The sequence below is a fragment of the Hylobates moloch genome, unplaced genomic scaffold (genome assembly GCF_009828535.3).
Source record: "Hylobates moloch isolate HMO894 unplaced genomic scaffold, HMol_V3 SCAFFOLD_8, whole genome shotgun sequence".
Lineage (NCBI taxonomy): Eukaryota > Metazoa > Chordata > Mammalia > Primates > Hylobatidae > Hylobates > Hylobates moloch.
Window position 1 is genome coordinate 95,389,810 of NW_026652283.1, and position 23,124 is coordinate 95,412,933.

The window sequence follows — 23,124 nt, forward strand, 5'->3', positions numbered from 1 at the left end:
CTGAATTTTTTTAATGAGCTTTTTGATGCTCTTCTTACTTATCAGCAGACGGTCAAGGTAACAAGATACCTTGTGAGGAAAGCTTGTAACATGAATAATAAAAAAGACAACAAACATGTAGGGGAAAAATTAGAGAAAGTAGAGACTACGTAAGAAGATAAACTCTTTTAAAAACTATCATTAATATCTTCAGAGAAAATACTATATGTATTAAAAAGAATGTATTTTAAAATATTCGGAGAAGAAAAACAGCCTTTGGAAATTAATAATACAACAGAAATGAAAACCCCAATAGAAGTCTTGGAAAGTGAAGTTGAGAAAACCTCCCAGAAATTACAGTAATAGACAAAGAGAGGGAAAAGAGTGGAGGCGGGGCCAAGATGGCCAACTAGAAGCAGCAGCAATCATAGGCTCCATTTGAAAAGAACTATAAAGTAGTTTTTCCCAATTCTGTGAAGAAAGTCATTGGTAGCTTGATGGGGATGGCATTGAATCTATAAATTACATTGGGCAGTATGGCCATTTTCATGATATTGATTCTTCCAACTCATGAGCATGTAATGTTCTTCCATTTGTTTGTATCCTCTTTTATTTCATTGAGCAGTGGTTTGTAGTTCTCCTTGAAGAGGTCCTTCACATCCCTTGTAAGTTGGATTCCTGGGTACTTTATTCTATTTGAGGCAATTGTGAATGGGAGTTCACTCATGATTTGGCTCTCTGTTTGTCTGTGATTGGTGTACAAGAATGCTTGTGATTTTTGTACATTGATTTTGTATCCTGAGGCTTTGCTGAAGTTGCTTATCAGCTTAAGGAGATTTTGGGCTGAGACAATGGGGTTTTCTAGATATACAATCATGTCATCTGCAAACAGGGACAGTTTGACTTCCTCTTTTCCTAATTGAATACCCTTTATTTCCTCCTCCTGCCTGATTGCCCTGGCCAGAACTTCCAGCACTATGTTGAATAGGAGTGGTGAGAGAGGGCATCCCTGTCTTGTGCCCGTTTTCAAAGGGAATGCTTCCAGTTTTCGTTCATTCAGTATGATATTGGCTGTGGGTTTGTCATAGATAGCTCTTATGATTTTGAGATACGTCCCATCAATACCTAATTTATTGAGAGTTTTTAGCATGAAGGGTTGTTGAATTTTGTCAAAGGCCTTTTCTGCATCTATTGAGATAATCATGTGGTTTTTGTCTTTGGTTCTGTTTATATGCTGGATTACATTTATTGATTTGCATATGTTGAACCAGCCTTGCATCCCAGGGATGAAGCCCACTTGATCATGGTGGATAAGCTTTTTGATGTGCTGCTGGATTCGGTTTGCCAGTATTTTATTGAGGATTTTTGCATCAATGTTCATCAAGGATATTGGTCTGAAATTCTCTTTTTTTGTTATGTCTCTGCCAGGCTTTGGTATCAGGACGATGCTGGCCTCATAAAATGTGTTAGGGAGGACTCCCTCTTTCTCTATCGATTGGAATAGTTTCAGAAGGAATGGTACCAGTTCCTCCTTGTACCTCTGGTAGAATTCAGCTGTGAATCCATCAGGTCCTGGACTCTTTTTGGTTGGTAAGCTATTGATTATTGCCACAATTTCAGAGCCTGTTATTGGTCTATTCAGAGATTCAACTTCTTCCTGGTTTAGTCTTGGGAGGGTGTATTTGTCGAGGAATTTATCCATTTCTTCTAGATTTTCTAGCTTATTTGCGTAGAGGTGTTTGTAGTATTCTCTGATGGCAGATTGTATTTCTGTGGGATCAGTGGTGATATCCCCTTTTTCATTTTTTATTGCATCTATTTGATTCTTCTCTCTTTTCTTCTTTATTAGTCTTGCTAGTGGTCTATCAATTTTGTTGATCTTTTCAAAAAACCAGCTCCTGGATTCATTAATTTTTGAAGGGTTTTTTGTGTCTCTATTTCCTTCAGTTCTGCTCTGATTTTAGTTATTTCTAGCCTTCTGCTAGCTTTTGAATGTGTCTGCTCTGGCTTTTCTAGTTCTTTTAATTGTGATGTTAGGGTGTCAATTTTGGATCTTTCCTGCTTTCTCTTGTGGGCATTTAGTGCTATAAATTTCCCTCTACACACTGCTTTGAATGTGTCCCAGAGATTCTGGTATGTTGTGTCTTTGTTCTCATTGGTTTCAAAGAACATCTTTATTTCTGCCTTCATTTCATTATGTACCCAATAGTCATTCAGGAGCAGGTTGTTCAGTTTCCATGTAGTTGAGCGGTTTTGAGTGAGTTTCTTAATCCTGAGTTTTAGTTTGATTGCACTGTGGTCTGAGAGACAGTTTGTTATAATTTCTGTTCTTTTACATTTGCTGAGGTGTGCTTTACTTCGAACTATGTGGTCAATTTTGGAATAGGTGTGGTGTGGTGCTGAAAAAAATGTATATTCTGTTGATTTGGGGTGGAGAGCTCTGTAGATGTCTATTAGGTCCACTTTGTGCAGAGCTGAGTTCAATTCCTGGATATCCTTCTTAACTTTCTGTCTCATTGATCTGTCTAATGTTGACAGTGGGGTGTTAAAATCTCCCATTATTATTGTGTGGGAGTTTAAGTCCCTTTGTAGGTCACTCAGGACTTGCTTTATGAATCTGGGTGCTCTTGTGTTGGGTGCATATATATTTAGGATAGTTAGCTCTTCTTGTTGAATTGATCCCTTTACCATTATGTAATGGCATTCTTTGTCTCTTTTGATCTTTGTTGGTTTAAAGTCTACTTTAAAGTTCATACGGAACCAAAAAAGAGCCCACATCACCAAGTCAATACTAAGCCAAAAGAACAAAGCTGGAGGCATCACACTACCTGACTTCAAACTATACTACAAGGCTACAGTAACAAAAACAGCATGGTACTGGTACCACAACAGAGACATAGATCAATGGAACAGAACAGAGCCCTCAGAAATAATGCCGCGTATCTACAACTATCTGATCTTTGACAAACCTGACAAAAACAAGCAATGGGGAAAGGATTCCCTATTTAATAAATGGTGCTGGGAAAACTGGCTAGCCATATGTAGAAAGCTGCAACTGGATCCCTTCCTTACACCTTATACAAAAATTAATTCAAGATGGATTAAAGACTTACAGGTTAGACCTAAAACCATAAAAACCCTAGAAGAAAACCTAGGCAATACCATTCAGGACATAGGCGTGGGCAAGGACTTCATGTCTAAAACACCAAAAGCAATGGCAACAAAAGCCAAAATTGACAAATGGGATCTAATTAAACTAAAGAGCTTCTGCACAGCAAAAGAAACTACCATCAGAGTGAACAGGCAACCTACAGAATGGGAGAAAATTTTTGCAACCTACTCATCTGACAAAGGGCTAATATCCAGAATCTACAAAGAATTCAAACAAATTTACAAGAAAAAAACAAACAACCCCATCAAAAAGTGGGCGAAGGACATGAACAGACATTTCTCAAAAGAAGACATTTATGCAGCCAAAAAACACATGAAAAAATGCTCATCATCACTGGCCATTAGAGAAATGCAAATCAAAACCACAATGAGATACCATCTCACACCAGTTAGAATGGCCATCATTAAAAAGTCAGGAAACAACAGGTGCTGGAGAGGATGTGGAGAAATAGGAACACTTTTACACTGGTGGTGGGACTGTAAACTAGTTCAAGCATTGTGGAAGTCAGTGTGGTGATTCCTCAGTGATCTAGAACTAGAAATACCATTTGACCCAGCCATCCCATTACTGGGTATATACACAAAGGACTATAAATCATCCTGCTATAAAGACACATGCACACGTATGTTTATCGCGGCACTATTCACAATAGCAAAGACTTGGAACCAACCCAAATGTCCAACAACGATAGACTGGATTAAGAAAATGTGGCACATATACACCATGGAATACTATGCAGCCATAAAAAATGATGAGTTCGTGTCCTTTGTAGGGACATGGATGAAACTGGAAACCATCATTCTCACTAAACTATCGCAAGGACAAAAAACCAAACACCGCATGTTCTCATTCATAGGTGGGAATTGAACAATGAGAACTCATGGACTCAGCAAGGGGAACATCACACTCTGGGGACTGTTGTAGGGTGTGGGGAGGGGGGAGGGACAGCATTTGGAGATATACCTAATGCTAAATGATGAGTTAATGGGTGCAGCAAAACAACATGGCACATGGATACATATGTAACAAACCTGCATATTGTGCACATGTACCCTAAAACCTAAAGTATAATAATAATAAAAAAAAAGAAAGAAAGAAAAGAACTATAATACCATGTGAATCCTGCACCGGCAACCAAGGTATCCAGGTTCTCATCAGAACTAACTAGGTGGCTGGCATGATCCATGGAGAAGAAGGAAGAGCAGTGTGGTGTAGCAGCCTACCTGAGAGCCACTTGGGGCAAGGGAGCCCCCACCCCTCAGCCAAGGGAGGCAGTGAGTGAGCGTGCTATCCAGTCGGGGAAACAGTGCTTTTCTCACAAAGCTGTGCAAGCCACAAATCAGAAGATCCCACTGGCAAACCCACGCCACTGGGGCCTTAGGTCCCAACCCCAGAGCCATGCAGATTCTCAACAGCCTCTCAGCTAGAATCTGCTTAAGACTGCTGAATTCCCAGGGGGAGGGGCGACCAGCATCACAGCTGCAGCTACCTGTTCTCTAAGCCCTTTGAGCTCCTTTGAGGGAGGGGCAGAAGCCAGCACTGAGACTCAGAACTGCCTAACACACTAAGCTCCCTGGGTTCGGGAAGGGCGGCATCCATCTCTATAGTTCCAGGCCACACTTTTCCCCTGCTGGAGCCAGGGAGGCTGGACTGCTTAGTCCCAAGAGATGTCCCCCACAGCCCAACACACCACTGTGCAGACTGTAGCTAGAGCACCTCTTCAGGCCTGACCCAGACCCATCCTTCCTCACTGGGCCGGGCCCCCCTGCAAGAACTCCAACTCCAGCCAGAGGCTCAGGAACAGAGCCCTCATCTCCCTGGGCCTGAGCCCCTAGAGGGAGGGGTGGCTGCAGTCTCTGTGGACCACTAGACTTAGCCTTTCCTCCTGGTAGTTCTGAGGAATCTGGGCAGCCCAGATGAGTGGGCTCCCCCCTGCAACAAAGCACACCCTCTCCACCAAGGGACAGTCAAAGTGCTTCATTAAACAAGTCCTGTTCCCCATGCCACCCACCTGGTGAGACCCTCCAACAGGAGTTGTCAGACACCCTATACAGGAGTGATCCCACTGGCATCAGGTTGGTGCCTCTCGAGGTCAGAGATCCCAGAAGAAGCAGGCACCCATCTTTGCTGCTTTCCAGCCTCCTTGAGTGACATCTCTAGGCACGGGAGCCAACCAGATGAATAGGGCCCGAAGTGAACCCCCAGCAAACCACAGCAGCCCTATAGAAGAGGGACATGACCATTGAAAGAAAAACAAACAGAAAGCAACAACAGCATCAACAACAAAAAAAAGTCCCCACAAAAACTCCAACCAAGGATCAGCAGCCTCAAAGACCAAAACTAGACAAACTCAGGAAGATGAGAAAGAATCAATGAAAAAATGCTGAAGACCCAAAGTGCCTCTTCTCCTCCAAATGATCGCAATGCCTCTCCAGCAAGGGCACAGAACTGAATGGAGGATGAGATGGACAAATTGACAGAAGCAGGCTTCAGAAGATGGGTAATAAAAAAACTCCACTGAGCTAAAGGAGCATGTTCTAACCCAATGCAAAGAAACTAAGAACCTTGATAAAAGGTTAGAGGAGCTGCTAATTAGGATAACCAGTTTAGAGAGGAACACAAATGACCTGATGGAGGTGAAAAACAGCACGAGAACTTCTTTTTGAAGCATACATAAGTATAAACAGTCGAATTGACCAAGTGAAAGAAAGGATATCAGCGTTTGAAGACAACCCTGCTGAAATAAGGCATGCAGACAAGATTAGAGAAAAAAGAATGAAAAGGAATGACAAAGCCTCCAAGAAATACGAGACTATGTAAAAAGACCAAACCTATGATTGATAGGAGTACCTGAAGGAGATGGGGAGAATGGAAAAAAGCTGGAAAACACACTTCAAGATGTTATCCAAGAAAACTTCCCCAACCTAGCAAGAGAGGCCAACATGCAAATTCAGGAAATACAGAGAACACCACTAAGAGACTCCACGAGAAGATTAACCCCAAGAAACATAATCCTCAGATTCGCCAAGGTCAAAATGATGAGAAAAAATGTTAAGGGAAGCCAGAGAGAAAGGCCAGGTCACCTACAAAGGGAAGCCCATCAGACTAACAGCAAATGTCTTAGCAGAAACCCTACAAGCCAGAAGAGATTGGGGGCCAATATTCAACATTTTTTTTTTTTTTCTTTGAGATGGAGTCCATTCTGTCGCCCAGGCTGGAGTGCAGTGGCACGATCTCGGCTCACTGCAAGCTCTGCCTCCCAGGTTCACGCCATTCTCCTGCCTCAGCCTCTCCAAGTAGCTGGGACTACAGACGCCCACCACCATGCCCGGCTAATTTTTTGTATTTTTAGTAGAGATGGGGTTTCATCATATATGTGGCACATACATACCATGGAATACTATGCAGCCATAAAAAGGATGAGTTCATGTCCTTTGCAGGGACATGGAGGAAGCTGGAAACCATCATTCTCAGCAAACTTACACAGGAACAGAAAAGCACCGCATGTTCTCACGTATAAGTGGGAGAACACATGGACACAGGGAGGGGAACATCACACATGGGGGCCTGTCTGGGGGTGGGGAGCAAAGGGAGGTAACTTAGAGGACAGGTCAGTAGGTGCAGCAAACCACCATGGCACACATATACCTATGTAACAAACCTGCATGTTCTGCACATGTATCCCAGAACTTAAAGTAAAATTTTAAAAAAAGAAATAAAGAGAAAAGATAAGAATGACTCCAAAGAGCAGGCACTCTGGAAAGAGAGAACGAAGAACATGGTGGAAAGAAATCATCAATAAAATAATTCAAGGAAATAACCCAGCACTGAAAGATTTGAGTTTCCAATTTGAAAGATTCACAAAGTACTCAGCACACAAGAAAACAACTGACCCACACTATGACCCATCATTTAAAAATTGCAGGACTTGGGAAATAAAGAGAAGAAGTTATACATTCCTGAGCAGAAAAAAATGCTTCCTGTCTACAAAGCATCAAGGATCCAAATAACATTGAACTTCTCAAAAGCACTACCAGATGCTAGAAATCAATGTGCAATGTCATCAGAATTGAGGGGAAATAATTTCCAATCAAGAATTTTATATCCAAAGTTAAAATTAAGTGTGAAGATAAGGACATTTTCTGTCATATAACACTCGCAGTAAAATATCTATCTTTTCTCAGTAGGATGTGCTCCACAAAAACAAGAGAGTAGGCCAAGAAAAAGGAAGGCATGAAAACCCAGAAATGAAAGACATTCTCAGGGTGATAGTGAAGGGAGATCCCAAGATACAGCTGTGCAGCAATCCTGGAGAACAATGAGCTCAGTGTGGAGCAGGTCAGAAGATATTTCCCCAGAAAGAGAAAACTGAAATGATGGCTAATGTGACTGAGCATTCTGAGAATAAATTTACACAACTATGCAAGAGTTTTAAGTTGAACTGGTGACAAATGAATAGAAAATTATACACTGCTAATGAAAATGTACACTAGTATGGAATTTTGGAAAACAAACTGGTAGTTTTTAGTGAAATTAGACAATGCACTTATTCTATGACCCAGCATTCCCACTTTGGGCACCATGTTCAGAGAAGATCTCACTGGGGAGCACATGTACAGTGTTGCTTATGGTGGTAAAAAACTAGTAACAACTCAGGTAGCCATGAACTAAGAAATGGGTAATTGAAAGGTATAGGAAGGTATGCATAGTGAAATATAATGCAACAAGCAGAAGAAATGGACTAGATACATATAGAAATATGGAGAGATCTCAAGAAAGTAAGTTGAATGAAAAAAGAACAGGAAAAGATCTATTGCATAATACTATTAATTCAAATACTTTAAAATAGAACAAACATGAACACATGTATGTAAACAGATGTATGGAAAGTAGAATAGAAAGATATATACAAAAAAATACACAAAATGGAAGCATATGAGAGGTAAGAAAATTAGATTGAAAATTGGGGATAAAAAGGAAAAATACATTTAAAAATTAAAAAGGGCAGCCATAGACCAACAATGATATGGTGTCATAAACTGAGAATAATCAACTCAATTTTCTGCACATGAGATACAAACAACAAAATCAACAAAGGCACGGTGGAGCCAAGATGGCCAAATAGGAACAGCTCCAGTCTACAGCTCCCAGTGTGAGCAATGCAGAAGACGGGTGATTTCTGCATTTGCAACTGAGGTACCGGGTTCATCTCACTGGGGAGTGCCAGACAGTGGGTGCAAGACAGTGGGTGCAACACACCGTGCATGAGCCGAAGCAGGGCGAGGCATCACCTCACCTGGGAAGCACAAGGGGTCAGGGAATTCCCTTTCCTAGTCAAAGAAAGGGGTGACAGATGGCACCTGGAAAATTGGGTCACTCCCACCCTAATACTGCACTCTTCCAACGGGCTTAATGAATGGCACACCAGGAGATTGTATCCCACACCTGGCTCAGAGGGTCCTACACCCAGGGAGCCTCACTCATTGCTAGCATAGCAGTCTGAGATCAAACTGCAAGGTGGCAGCGAGGCTGGGGGAGGGGTGCCCGCCATTGCCCAGGCTTGAGCAGGTAAACAAAGTGGCCGGGAAGCTCGAACTGGGTGGACCCCACCACAGCTCAAGGAGGCCTGCCTGCCTCTGTAGGCTCCACATCAAGGGGCAGGGCACAGATAAACCAAAGACAGCAATAACCTCTGCAGTCTTAAATGTCCCTGTCTGACAGCTTTGAAGAGAGTAGTGGTTCTCTCAGCACACAGCTTGAGATCTGAGAACAGGTAGACTGCCTCCTCAAGTGGGTCCCTAACCCCCGAGTAGCCTAACTGGGAGGCACCCCACAGTAGGGGTGGACTGACACCTCACACGGCCAGGTACTACTCTGAGACAAAACTTCCAGAGGAAAGATTAGGCAGCAGCATTTGCGGTTCACCAGTAACCACTGTTCTGCAGCCACTGCTGCTGATACCCAGGAAACAGGGTCTGGAGTCCACCTCCAGTAAACTCCAAAAGACCTGCAGCTAAGGGTCCTGACTGTTAGAAAGAAAACTAACAAACAGAAAGGACATCCACACCAAAAACCCATCTGTACGTCACCATCATCAAAGACCAAATGTAGATAAAACCACAAAGATGGGGAAAAAACAGAGCAGAAAAACCAGAAACTCTAAAATTCAGAGCATCTCTCCTCCTCCAAAGGAACACAGCTCCTCACCAGCAATGGAACAAAGCTGAACGGAGAATGACTTTGACGAGTTGAAAGAAGAAGTCTTCAGAAGATCAAACTACTCTGAGCTAAAGGAGGAAGTGTGAACCAATGGCAAAGAAGTTAAAAACTTTGAAAAAACATTACACGAATGGATAACTAGAATAACCAATGCAGAGAAGTCCTTAAAGGACCTGATGGAGCTGAAAACCATGGCATGAGAACTACATGACAAATGCACAAGCCTCAATTACTGATGTGATCAACTGGAAGAAAGGGTATCAGCGATGGAAGATGAAATGAATGAAATGAAGCGAGAAGAGAAGTTTAGAGAAAAAAGAATAAAAAGAAATGAACAAAGCCTCTAAGAAATATGGGACTATGTGAAAAGCACAAATCTACATCTGATTGGTGTACCTGAAAGTGATGGGGAGAATGGAACCAAGTTGGAAAACACTCCGCAGGATATTATCCAGGAGAACTACCCCAATCTAGCAAGGCAGGCCAACATTCAAATTCAGGAAATACAGAGAACACCACAAAGATACTCCTCGAGAAGAGCAACTCCAAGACACGTAATTGTCAGATTCACCAAAGTTGAAATGAAGGAAAAAATGTTAAGGGCAGCCAGAGAGAAAGGTCAGGTTACCCATAAAAGGAAGCCCATCAGACTAACAGCTGATCTCTCAGCAAAAACTCTACAAGCCAGAAGAGAGTGGGGGCCAATATTCAACATTCTTAAAGAAAAGAATTTTCAACCCAGAATTTCATATCCAGCCAAACTAAGCTTCATAAGCGAAGGAGAAATAAAATACTTTACAGACAAGCAAATGCTGAGAGATTCTCTCACAAGAGGCATGCTCTACAAGAGCTCCTGAAGGAAGCACTAAACATGGAAAGGAAAAACCTGTACCAGCCACTGCAAAAACATGCCAAATTGTAAAGACCATCAAGGCAAGGAAGAAACTGCATCAACTAACGAGCAAAATAACCAGCTAACATCATAACGACAGGAACAAATTCACACATAACAATACTAACCTTAAATGTACATGGGCTAAATGCTCCACTTAAAAGGCACAGACTGGCAAATAGGTAAAGAGTCAAGAACCATCGGTGTGCTGTATTCAGGAAACCCATCTCACGTGCAGAGACACACATAGGCTCAAAATAAAGGGATGGAGGAAGATCTACCAAGCAAATGGAAAACAAAAAAAGGCAGGGGTTGCAATCCTAGTCTTGGATAAAACAGACTTTAAACCAACAAAGATCAAAAGATATAAAGAAGGCCATTACATAATGGTAAAGGGGTCAATTCAACAAGAAGAATTAACTATCCTAAATATATATGCACCCAATACAGGAGCACCCAGATTCATAAAGCAAGTCCTCAGTGACCAACAAAGAGACTTAGACTCCCACACAATAATAATGGGAGACTTTAATACCCCCCTGTCAACATTAGACAGATGAATGAGACAGAAACTTAACAAGGATATCCAGGAATTGAACTCAGCTCTGCACCAAGCAGACCTAATAGACATCTACAGAACTCTCCACCCCAAATCAACAGAATATACATTCATTTCAGCACCACACCACACCTATTCCAAAATTGACCACACAGTTGGAAGTAAAGCACTCCTCAGCAAATGTAAAAGAACAGAAATTATAACAAACTGTCTCTCAGACCACAGTGCAATCAAACTAGAACTCAGGATTAAGAAACTCACTCAAAACCGCTCAACTACATGGAAACAGAACAAACTGCTCCTGAATGACTACTGGGTACATAGCGAGATGAAGGGAGAAATAAAGATGTTCTTTGAAACCAATGAGAACAAAGACACAACATACCAGGATCTCTTGGACACATTTAAAGCAGTGTGTAGAGGGAAATTTATAGCACTAAATGCCCACAAGAGAAAGCAGTAAAGATCTAAAATTGACACCCTAACATCACAATTAAAAGAACTAGAGAAGCAAGAGCAAACACATTCAAAAGCTAGCCGAAGGCAAGAAATAACTAAGATCAGAGCAGAACTGAAGGAAATAGAGACACAAAAAAACCCTTCACAAAATCGATGAATCCAGGAGCTGGTTTTTTGAAAAGATCAACAAAATCGATAGACCGCTAGCAAGACTAATAAAGAAGAAAAGAGAGAAGATTCAAATAGACACAATAAAAAATAGCAAAGGGGATATCATCACTGATCCCACAGAAATACAAACTGCCATCAGAGAATACTATCAACACCTCTACACAAATAAACTAGAAAATCTAGAAGAAATGGATAAATTCCTCGACACACACATTCTCCCAAGACTAAACCAGAAAGAAGTTGAATCCCTGAATAGACCAATAACAGGCTCTGAAATTGAGGCAATAATTAATAGCTTACCAACCAAAAAAAGTCCAGGACCAGATGGATTCACAGCCAAATTCTACCAGAGGTACAAAGAAGAGCTGGTACCATTCCTTCTGAAACTATTCCAATCGATAGAAAAAGAGGGAATCCTCCCTAACTCATTTTATGAGGCCAGCATCAACCTGATACCAAAGCCTGGCAGAGACACAACAAAAAAAGAGAATTTTAGACCAATATCCTTGATGAACATTGATGCAAAAATTCTCAATAAAATACTGGCAAACCGAATCCAGCAACACATCAGAAAGCTTATCCACCACGATCAAGTGGGATTCATCCCTGGGATGCAAGGCTGGTTCAACATATGCAAATCAATAAATGTAATCCAGCATATAAACAGAACCAAAGACAAAAACCATGTGATTCTCTCAATAGATGCAGAAAAGGCCTTTGACAAAATTCAACAACCCTTCATGCTAAAAACTCTCAATAAATTAGGTATTGATGGGATGTATCTCAAAATCATAAGAGCTATCTATGACAAACCCACAGCCAATATCATACTGAATGGACAAAAACTGGAAGCATTCCCTTTGAAAACGGGCACAAGACAGGGATGCCCTCTCTCACCACTCCTATTCAACATAGTGTTGGAAGTTCTGGCCAGGGCAATCAGGCAGGAGAAGGAAATAAAGGGCATTCTGTTAGGAAAAGAGGAAGTCAAATTGTCCCTGTTTGCAGATGACATGATTGTATATCTAGAAAACCCCATCGTCTCACCCCAAAATCTCATTAAGCTGATAAGCAACTTCAGCAAAGTCTCAGGATACAAAATTAATGTGCAAAAATCACAAGCATTCTTATACACCAGTAACAGACAAACAGAGAGCCAAATCATGAGTGAACTCCCATTCACAATTGATTCAAAGAGAATAAAATACCTAGGAATCCAACTTACAAGGGATGTGAAGGACGTCTTCAAGGAGAACTACAAACCACTGCTCAATGAAATAAAAGAGGATACAAACAAGTGGAAGAACATTCCATACTCATGGATAGGAAGAATCAGTATCGTGAAAATGGCCATACTGCCCAAGGTAATTTATAGATTCAATGCCATCCCCATCAAGATACCAACGACTTTCTTCACAGAATTGGAAAAAACTACTTTAAAGTTCATATGGAACCAAAAAAGAGGCCGCATTGCCAAGTCAATCCTAAGCCAAAGGAACAAAGCTGGAGGCATCACGCTACCTGACTTCAAACTATACTACAAGGCTACAGTAACAAAAACAGCATGGTACTGCTACCAAAACAGAGATATAGACCAATGGAACAGAACAGAGCCCTCAGAAATAATGCCGCATATCTACAACTATCTGATCTTTGACAAACCTGACAAAAACAAGCAATGGGGAAAGGATTCCCTATTTAATAAATGGTGCTGGGAAAACTGGCTAGCCATATGTAGAAAGCTGCAACTGGATCCCTTCCTTACACCTTATACAAAAATTAATTCAAGATGGATTAAAGACTTACATGTTAGACCTAAAACCATAAAAACCCTAGAAGAAAACCTAGGCAATACCATTCAGGACATAGGCACGGGCAAGGACTTCATGTCTAAAACACCAAAAGCAATGGCAACAAAAGCCAAAATTGACAAATGGGATCTAATTAAACTAAAGAGCTTCTGCACAGCAAAAGAAACTACCATCAGAGTGAACAGGCAACCTACAGAATGGGAGAAAATTTTTGCAACCTACTCATCTGACAAAGGGCTAATATCCAGAATCTACAATGAACTCAAACAAATTTACAAGAAAAAAACAACCCCATCAAAAAGTGGGCAAAGGATATGAACAGACACTTCTCAAAAGAAGACATTTATGCAGCCAAAAAACACATGAAAAAATGCTCATCATCACTGGCCATCAGAGAAATGCAAATCAAAACCACAATGAGATACCATCTCACACTAGTTAGAATGGCCACAATTAAAAAGTCAGGAAACAACAGGTGCTGGAGAGGATGTGGAGAAATAGGAACACTTTTACACTGTGGGTGGGACTGTAAACTAGTTCAACCATTGTGGAAGTTGGTGTGGTGATTCCTCAGGGATCTAGAACTAGAAATACCATTTGACCCAGCAATCCCATTACTGGGTATACACCCAAAGGATTATAAATCATGCTGCTATAAAGACACATGCACACGTATGTTTATAGCGGCACTATACACAATAGCAAAGACTTGGAACCAATCCAAATGTCCATCAATGATAGACTGGATTAAGAAATGTGGCACATATACACCATGGAATACTATGCAGCCATAAAAAAGGATGAGTTCATATCCTTTGTAGGGACATGGATGAAGCTGGAAACCGTCATTCTCAGCAAACTATCACAAGGACAGAAAACCAAACACTGCATGTTCTCACTCACAGGTGGGAACTGAACAATGAGAACACTTGGACACAGGGTGGGAAACATCACACACTGGGGACTGTTGTGGGGTGGGGTGAGGGGGAAGGGATAGCATTAGGAGATATACCTAATACTAAATGACGAGTTAATGGGTGCAGCACACCAACATGGAACATGTATACATATGTAACAAACCTGCACGTTGTGCACATGTACCTGAAAACTTAAAGTATAATAATAATAATTAAAAGAAAGAAATCCTAGGAAAGGTAAAATATCTTTCACAAGTGTAGTAAGTGCCCCCTCAAAAAAAAACAACAACAACAAAACAAACAAACAAAAAAAACAAAAAACAAAGGCACATATATCTACCTCATAAATTCATCTCTTCCAGTACCACTCTCCCTCACTTACTGCTCCCCAGACATGCAGGCCAACTTTCTATTCCTTGAATTTCATGCTCATTACCACCCCCAAAGCCTTTGGACTTCCCATTTCTTCCTGAATTGTTCCTCCCATTGCTGTTTGCATGGTCAACACCTTTTCATCTCTCAAGTCTCAACTCAACATTTTACCACCTCAGAAAAGATTTTCCTTGCCCTGCTATGCAAATTCTTGTTCCCTATCCACAAGAGCCTGCTTATTCCTTTAATAGCAACTATCAAAATGAAATTTTCATATATTTATTTGCAAATTGTTTGCACTTCTCCACTCTGGTAATGTAAACTCTATGAGGGCAGAAATCATATCTATTCCATTGCTCCTGCAGCCCTTGGATCTAGAACATGCCTGGTACGTTTTACAGTATTCCATCATTTATTTGGTAATTTAACTGGTCATTGAAAATCAGGCCAGAAACCGAGAGGTCATGGTGTTGGAGTCATCAAAGTGGATGCTAAAAACACTGAGAATGATGGCAGTGTTTAGGAAGTGTTTAGAAGAATAAGAAAGTAACCAAGTACTGAATTCTCCTGTGAATAAGGAGGAGAGATGAGGAAGTCAGCGGAACATACACAAAGGAGTAGAAAAGAATAGCATTACCAGATGTTATAAGCTTGGAAGGGGCAGATTTTGTGGGCTGTAAGGAAAATGCCTGTTTCAAAGCAACAGTGGGGAGCAAGGAGGACACTTACTTCACCTCCTGGCTCTTAGGTAGGTACTATGTCGTAGAAGAAACAGCCTCCATTTGAGACAGCCAAGGGACTACCGAGTTCCAATTAGAGAAAGGAAACAGAAAAATTCAGAGACGAGGTTAGAGATGAGTTTCCTGGTGACACTTCACTTTTGGAGGGCATAATGGAAGATGTGGGTTAGATTAGAACAGCAGTTCCCAATTGGGGCAATTTTGCCCCCCAAATTTGGAAAGGCCTGGAAACATTTTGGTTGTCATAGCTGAGGGGATATTACCAGCACCCAGTGAGTGGAAGTCAGGGATGCTGCTAAACATGCACAGGACAGTCTCCCGTAACAAAGAGTGATCCAGCCCAAAATGCCAATAGTGCCGGAAACCTTGGGTTAAGAAATCCCAGAATAGGGGATGAATAGAACCAGAGTATAAAAGTACAGTTGAGGACAGAATGCCAGAGAGACTCAGGCACTTGACAGTCACTGAGGCAAACTCAGCTGGATGGCATGATGAGATTAGTCCTAATAGATTCTAATAGGGACTAATAGAATGGGAATGGGAAATCACACCTGTTGAACGCTGGAGTTTAACATATAATGGAATGGTAGCTCCATCTAGCGTAAGGGAGATGCTGGGCAGCAGCTCCACAAGACCAGTCCAGTATAATGGAATGCATGGTTGGCATCTCATGGATGTTTGGCTTGGCCAAGATCCCAGGATGCTCCAGGTCTGAAAGTTTGAGTGTCATCTTCTGGGGTATGAGACATCCTTGGAAAACACTAACATTTAGAGTGCATTGGGCCGTCTTATGTGCCGCATTGTTCACTGATATTTTCTTCAATTACTTCTCTTAACAAAAATGACAAGATGGGAAGGTCTGGGTAAGCTCCATTTTAATGTGACTTTTCTTCAAGATACTTATCAGTTAATCAGGAGAAGGAGAAGGAAACGTGAAACAAAAGTGACAATATTTATGAAACTCATATATACAAGGTATTGTTCCAGGTACATAATAGCAAACCCCTGTAAAGGAGGGGTTTGGAAACCCATTGTAGAGATGAGCAACCTGAGGCTGCAGAGATTGTGAGTTTTGTAGAACTCACAACTAGCATAAATTTAAAGTCAAAATTATAACCCAGGCCATTGTAACTTTAAGGCCTTTGGCATTTCTACCCTGATATCCAGCTCTAAGAATCATACTTCACATGTACAGACAAACTAAATAGTGGATGGATGGATGGATGGATGAATGGATGGATGGATAAACACACAGTTGATGCACAAAGCATCTATATGGCTTATTCACATTTTCCCCCCTACCTTGTCCCCTGGTTATGGTTTTTCGTTTACTCTGCTTTGTTTTGTCTCAGTTTCTTGAAAATATGATCAACTTTTTATTACCCATGATAAAAAAAGGGACAGATAATAGAAATAATTGAAAATAGAAGACAATCCAGAAGTAATTTCTATTTAGTCTGGGGAATTTGTTCATGCCCTTTTAAACAGAAGATTTACCAGACTAATTATGTTTTACCTTGGCATATATTAAAACTCTTTTTCATTTCTTAAACACATACCAAACTGGTGGTGGGTGAGGTAAAGCTAGGCACAAGTTGGATGGCAGGAAAAGGCAAGCTGGGATGTAATACTTCAGAGCAGAATAATCACAAGCTTTATTACCTTCAAGTGAGTAATGAAGAGTTTATTTATAATCCCAAAAAGAGTTCTTTAAATTTAATAAGAAATAATAAGAGATATTTTTCAGAATCTCTTTAGAAAGATTTTGACTCACCTGGTTCCTTAACAGTAAATCCCATGCAATCTTTGAGTGAGCACATGGGATTCTGAAAGAAATCAAGTTGGCTTAAGTTGTTTCCCCGGGTTCTCTGCTCATCCTGGCTCAAGCCAACCCCCTAGTGACTCTACTTCCTCCCCCCCAAAAAATGTAAGTCAAAATCCTACAGCTTTTCTACCAGATCGGCCAGCAGATGCAGTAAGATCCTGGGAGGTAAAGGCTTGAAGAGTTTTCTGTTTGTGGACAAACTCTCTGGTGGCTCTGCAGGGGCCCTCAGGGACATTTAAGCAATACTGTAAATGAGGTGCAATTGTGGAACTGAGATGCTGAAAAACAGACAATTTCACCATCAAGTGCTGAAGAATTATGGTTCCCTGGGAAAGCAGCAAGCCTTATCCTCTAGAGAAGGGCAGAACAGGATCGTCTGGATTCTGAGGCTCTTGTGAAGTCCGGTGGGAAGCATGGTAATTGCCCTATTACCCACACTGCCCCAGGGAACTTTTACCATTCCTTTCCCAGCACCTCTGCTCAGGACACTGAAATTTCCACGTCATATCACCACAGCTAGGCCAAGCATCCATGACGTTTCATCAGAACCAGGGAGTGAGGAAAGGACCTAGCACCATGTGGAGTCTGCTTAGGCCCAGGCACAATGTTGGATGCTTGACTTCACACTTCTATTCCTGGGTGGTACCTACCCAGCCCAAGAGCCTGACCATAGTGAAGATTGGCTGAGCATCTGTTATAATTCTGGGTTTTGGCCTTGCAGAGTTAATTTCTTCTTTTTATAGTGGTTGCTTTTAACATGCTTGCAGAGCAGGAATGAGCTGACCAAACCTAGAGCAAATATGAGATTATTTTTATCTCCCCTTTTTCCTTGGAGGTAAGATGTGGTCTAAAAACACTCACTAATTCACTTGCTATCCTGGTAATGGGAGAAAAAAAATCTTTCCAGGGCCAAGGCAGACAAAGACAAACACTCTAACAGAAAAAGGAGGCCAGGCATGGTGGCTCACCCGTATAATCCCAGCACTTTGGGAGGCCGAGGCAGGCAGATCACTTGAGCTCAGAAGTTCGAGACCAGCCTGGTCAACCAGGTGAAACCCCGTCTCTACTGAAAATACAAAACTTAGCCAGGCATGGTGCATGCTCCTGTAATCTCAGCTACCTGGGAGGCTGAGGCAGGGGAATCACTTGAACCCAGGAGGCTGAGGTTGTAGTGAGCCAAGATGACACCACTGCACTTCAGCCTGGGTGACAAAGTGAGACTCCATCTTAAAAAAAAAGAAAAAGAAAAAGGGTTTGGGAGTATGAAAACACCACCTGTAGGTGGGCATGAGTGGAGAGGAAAAGAGACTATAGTGTGCCCGAGGATATTCTATCTGAATGAACATACACCCATTCCTAATTACATGTTTAATCTGTTGATCAAATATTAATTATTTTAGATTGAAAATGAATCAGGGTGTACACCACTGTGGGAGCTGTTCCTGCTGCATTCCAGACCTTTGGGGACAGCAGCTGCCTCCTACCCCTCACCTCCAAGTGTTCTTGATGGCAGGACAACAGCTTCTGTCACCCAGTGACAAGGCCTTGTGTTAGCAGGAGAGGTGCTCCAGTGAAAGAAAAAATGATGGACAAAGATTAGGCCAGCCCAGCCTGGGAGTCAGACTGCAGGCCCTGGTCATGGCATCACCCATTTTGCACCTATCTCTCAAGTCCCCTATTTCACTAAATCATTCGTTTTTCCCCAAGATGGGAGAAGGTATGCATCTCCATAGTCCTGCTTTGTTTGGTTCCTACTTTCTTTAAGTTTACTCTATCCAGACTTCTCTCAAGCTTCCCTGTTCATAATCATCCAACCTCACACAACAATATAGCACATCCAGATATGATTGTGCAATAAAAGAGGCAGTACAATGGGAATCTCCTCATTCTAACTCTACAGGGAAACAACATGGAGAAGGCATGAGGGTGCATGGAACTCAGAGTTTGGAGTCATAAACCTGCATTAGACTCTCATTTTCTGAGAGGCTTTATTTATGGCTTCGATGAACCTCTGAAAAAAAAATGTCTGAAAAATCTCCCATACCAACTTCTCTAAGCCTTGTTTTCCTTTTATAAACTGTGAATAATAATGCCCATGAGTAGGTGACATCCCATGGGCATCTGAAAGGCTGAGCTAAATTATAAAACCAATACATAATGGATGAGGTCACTTGTGCAAATGGCATCTGAGACAAAATGTTTTTCGTGCCATCTGCAACAAGAGCAATGAACTGGCTTTATTTGTGTCCATGGCATTAACCAGGACAGCAACAACATCAACAACAACAACAAAAGTGTCCATCAGAAGGGGGAGAGAGCTCTACTTTGACCCCATAATAGAGAGACTCAGAGGCAACAGTTGACAGTGTATATCCCAAGAAAGGGAGGCCCCAGCCCTTAGAGTTCTCTGGCCCAGTGTGCTGCCCAACTATTTGCCTAATGTCTGGGACTTTGGTCCATTCTCACTGGGCCATCTTATGATGATTTGATTACCATGTGGCTTCCTCACAGGGAGAAGGGGTGCTGGTCAAATGACAGGTCTGTCCAGTCTTCTTGACAATATCACTTCAGAGGTCATTGAAGGCACAAATAAGACCCCATGAGAAAGCACTTCATAAACTGCCCAGTGTTGCAAATTCTCAAGTGCTGAGTTTCACCGTGACACTATAATGACATTTATTTATCAGCCATGACAATTGTGTCCACCTAACCTACTCCCACAGGAGCCCAACAACCTCAGTGAATCCTGAAAGTGGAGACATACAAAAGAAAGTTGTTGAGTTAAGGGCTGGATGCAAAAAGAACCCTCCTCTCTTTGTCCCTACTCCTTGCTTGCCCACTCTTTCTTAATCCATACTGCCACAGACACAGAATAATTTCTTTATCTCCAGTTCAGCTAGTTCTTTCTTTGCTGCCTTTAATCCTTACTATGGTCTGAATGCCCATGTCCCCCACAAAATTCATAAGTTGATGGTTTTAGATGTGAGGCCTTGGGGAGGTGATTAGGTCCTGGGAGCAAAGCCTTCATGATTGGGATTGCTGTCCTTACAAAAGAGGTCTGAAAGAGATCCCTTGCCCCTTCCATCGTGTAAGAACACAGTCAGAAGGCACGGTCTGTGGGTCTGAAAGCAGGTCCTCACCAGACACCAAATCTGCCTTGATCTTGGACTTCCCAGCCTCCAGAACTGTGAGAAACCAATATCTGTTGTTTATAAGATACACAGTTTGTGGTATTTTGTTATAGCAGCATAAACAGACTAAGACAATCTTATTTGTCTTTAAGAAAGTCAGATTTAAAAGCATGCCAGCTGCTAGCTACTAATTCCACCATCCTAATACTATTCTAATATTCCTCTCAAGTTTGTAGCAGTCTGCTTTACAACTCCATAATCTCTCATCCTGGGTGTTGGCATTCTAATTTCTTGGATATCCTTTTGAAGTTCTCAGTAGTAATGAAGTCTGCTTTTTACTACAGTCATGTCCTGCATAATGACATTTCAGTGAACAACAGACTGCATATACAACGCTGGAACACAAGATTTATAATTGAGCTGAAAAATTCCTATTCCCTAGTGATTCATAGGCATTGCGACATTGTAGCACAACACATTGCTGACCTGTTTGTGGTGATGCTGGTGTCAACGAACTTAATTGTGTTGCCAGTTGTATAAAAGTATAGCACATGCAATTATGTACAGTACACAATACTTGATAATGATAATAAATGACTTACTGGTTTATGTGTTTACTATACTACGCTTTTTATTTAGAGTATACTCCTTATCCTTTTTTTTTTTAAGTTAACTGTAAAACAACCTCTGTCAAACAAAGTATGTCATTCAGGAGTTATTCCAGAAGCAGTATTTTTATCATAGGAGATGACAGATCCTTGTATGTTATTGCCACTGAAGACCTTCCATTGGAACAAGATTAGGAAGTGGGAGACAGTGATATTGATGACCTGACCCTGTGGAGGCCTAAGCTAATGTGTGTTTGTGTCTTAGTTTTTAGCAAAAAAAGTTTAAAACATAAAAAATAAAAAAGTTTTTAAATAGAAAAAAGTTTATAGAACAAGAATATACAGAAAATTTTTGTATAGCTGTACAATGTGTTTATATTGTAAACTGTTATTACAGAACAGTTTAAAAGTTTAAAAAAGTAAAAAGCTTATAAAGTAAACAAGTTATAGTAAGCTAAGGTTAATTTATTATTGAAGAAAAAAATTTTAATAAATTTAGTGTTGCCTAAGTGTAGAGTGTTTATAAGGTCGAAGTAGTGTACAGTAACGCTTTAGGGTCACCCTCATTCATGACTCACTCCCTGACTCACCCAGAGCAACTTCCGGTCCTACAAGTTCCATTCATGGCAAGTGACCCATACAGATGTACCGTTTTTTCTTTTATACCATATTTTTACTGTACCTTTTCTGTGTTTAGATATTCTTTTTTTTTTTTTTTTTTTGAGACTGAGTCTCACTCTGTCACCCAGGTTGGAGTGCAGTGGCACGATCTCGGCTCACTGCAACCTCCGCCTCCCTGGTTCAAGGGATTCTCCTGACTCAGCCTCCCGAGTAGCTGGGACTACAGGCATGTGCCACCATGCCTGGCTAATTTTTTGTACTTTTATTAGAGACAGGGTTTCACCATGTTAGCCAGGGTGGTCTCGATGTCCCGACCTCGTGACCCACCTGCCTGTGCCTCCCAAAGTTCTGAGATTACAGGCGTGAGCCACTGCGCCCGGCCTGTGTTTGGATATTCTTAGACACACGAATACTTACCATTGTTTTATAATTACCTAGAGTATTTAGTACAATAATATGCTGTATAGTCTTGTAGCCTAGGAGCAACTGGCTATACCATATAGCCTAGGTGTGTAGTAGGCTACACCATCTAGCTTTGTGTTAAGTACACCTTATGATGTTTGTACAATGACAAATTTGCCTGATGTTGCATTTCTTGGAACTTATCTCCATCATTAAGTGACAGGTGACTGTACATGAGAAAAAATTACAAAACCACATCTCCTCTTTTGAGTCCTGCACCTAAAATTCAGAGTTCTCCTCACTGATTAAATATAATTCAGACCTATTTAACCACATGGTAATTTATGTATTATTTAGACTGGGTCAAGGCCTAGGACCAGAGTTTGGGCAAAAGTAGTTGCAGTGGGACCCAAGTCTGCATTCATTCATTCATTAATTTATTTTGCAGTTACTCAATACCTACTAGGTTCTTGTGTCACAGAGTCAGTGCTGAGCTCTGAGGATGGAGAAATAAGGACGTTGTCTCCTGCCCTAACCAGGGCTCAAATCCTGCCTCTGCCACTTGCTAATTATTTAACCCTTTTGAGATGAAATTGAAATGAAAACATTATCCATTGACTAGAATTTTTGTAAGGACTGAATGAAACACTGTATGGGAAAGGTCTTAACAGAGTGTCTATTACATAGTACATACTCAGTAATTGTTAACCATATATATTGTTTGTGGTTGGCAGCTTCTGACAAGACTCTAAATTATCTCCAACTCCTGGTATTCACGCCCTTATATAGCCTCTCCCCTTTACAATGTGCTGGCCATTCCATTGGTTGCTTCTAACCACTAGAAGCAGCAAAGGTAATGAGATGTCACTTCCCTGATTAGGTTACAAAAGACAGATTTCTAACTTGCTGATTCTCTCTCTCTCTCTCTCTCCTCTCACTCGCTCTCACTGTCTCTCTCTCTCTCTCTCTCCACCCACTCCCCTTCATGCATGCTTTGATGAGAGGGTCACTTGGCAAGAAATTGAAGGTGACTTCTGGCCAACAGCCAACAAGGAGATGAGGCCCTCAGCTTCACAGTCCAGGAGGAACCGAATTCTACCAACAGCCATGTGAGTGAGCTTGGAAACAGTTCCTGCTCCAGGTGAACCTTGAGATGACTGCAGCCTCCGCTGACACCTTGACTGCAGTCTTGTAAGAGAAGGAACCCTGAAGCAGAGGACCCAGCTAAGCTGTGCTCGGATTCCTG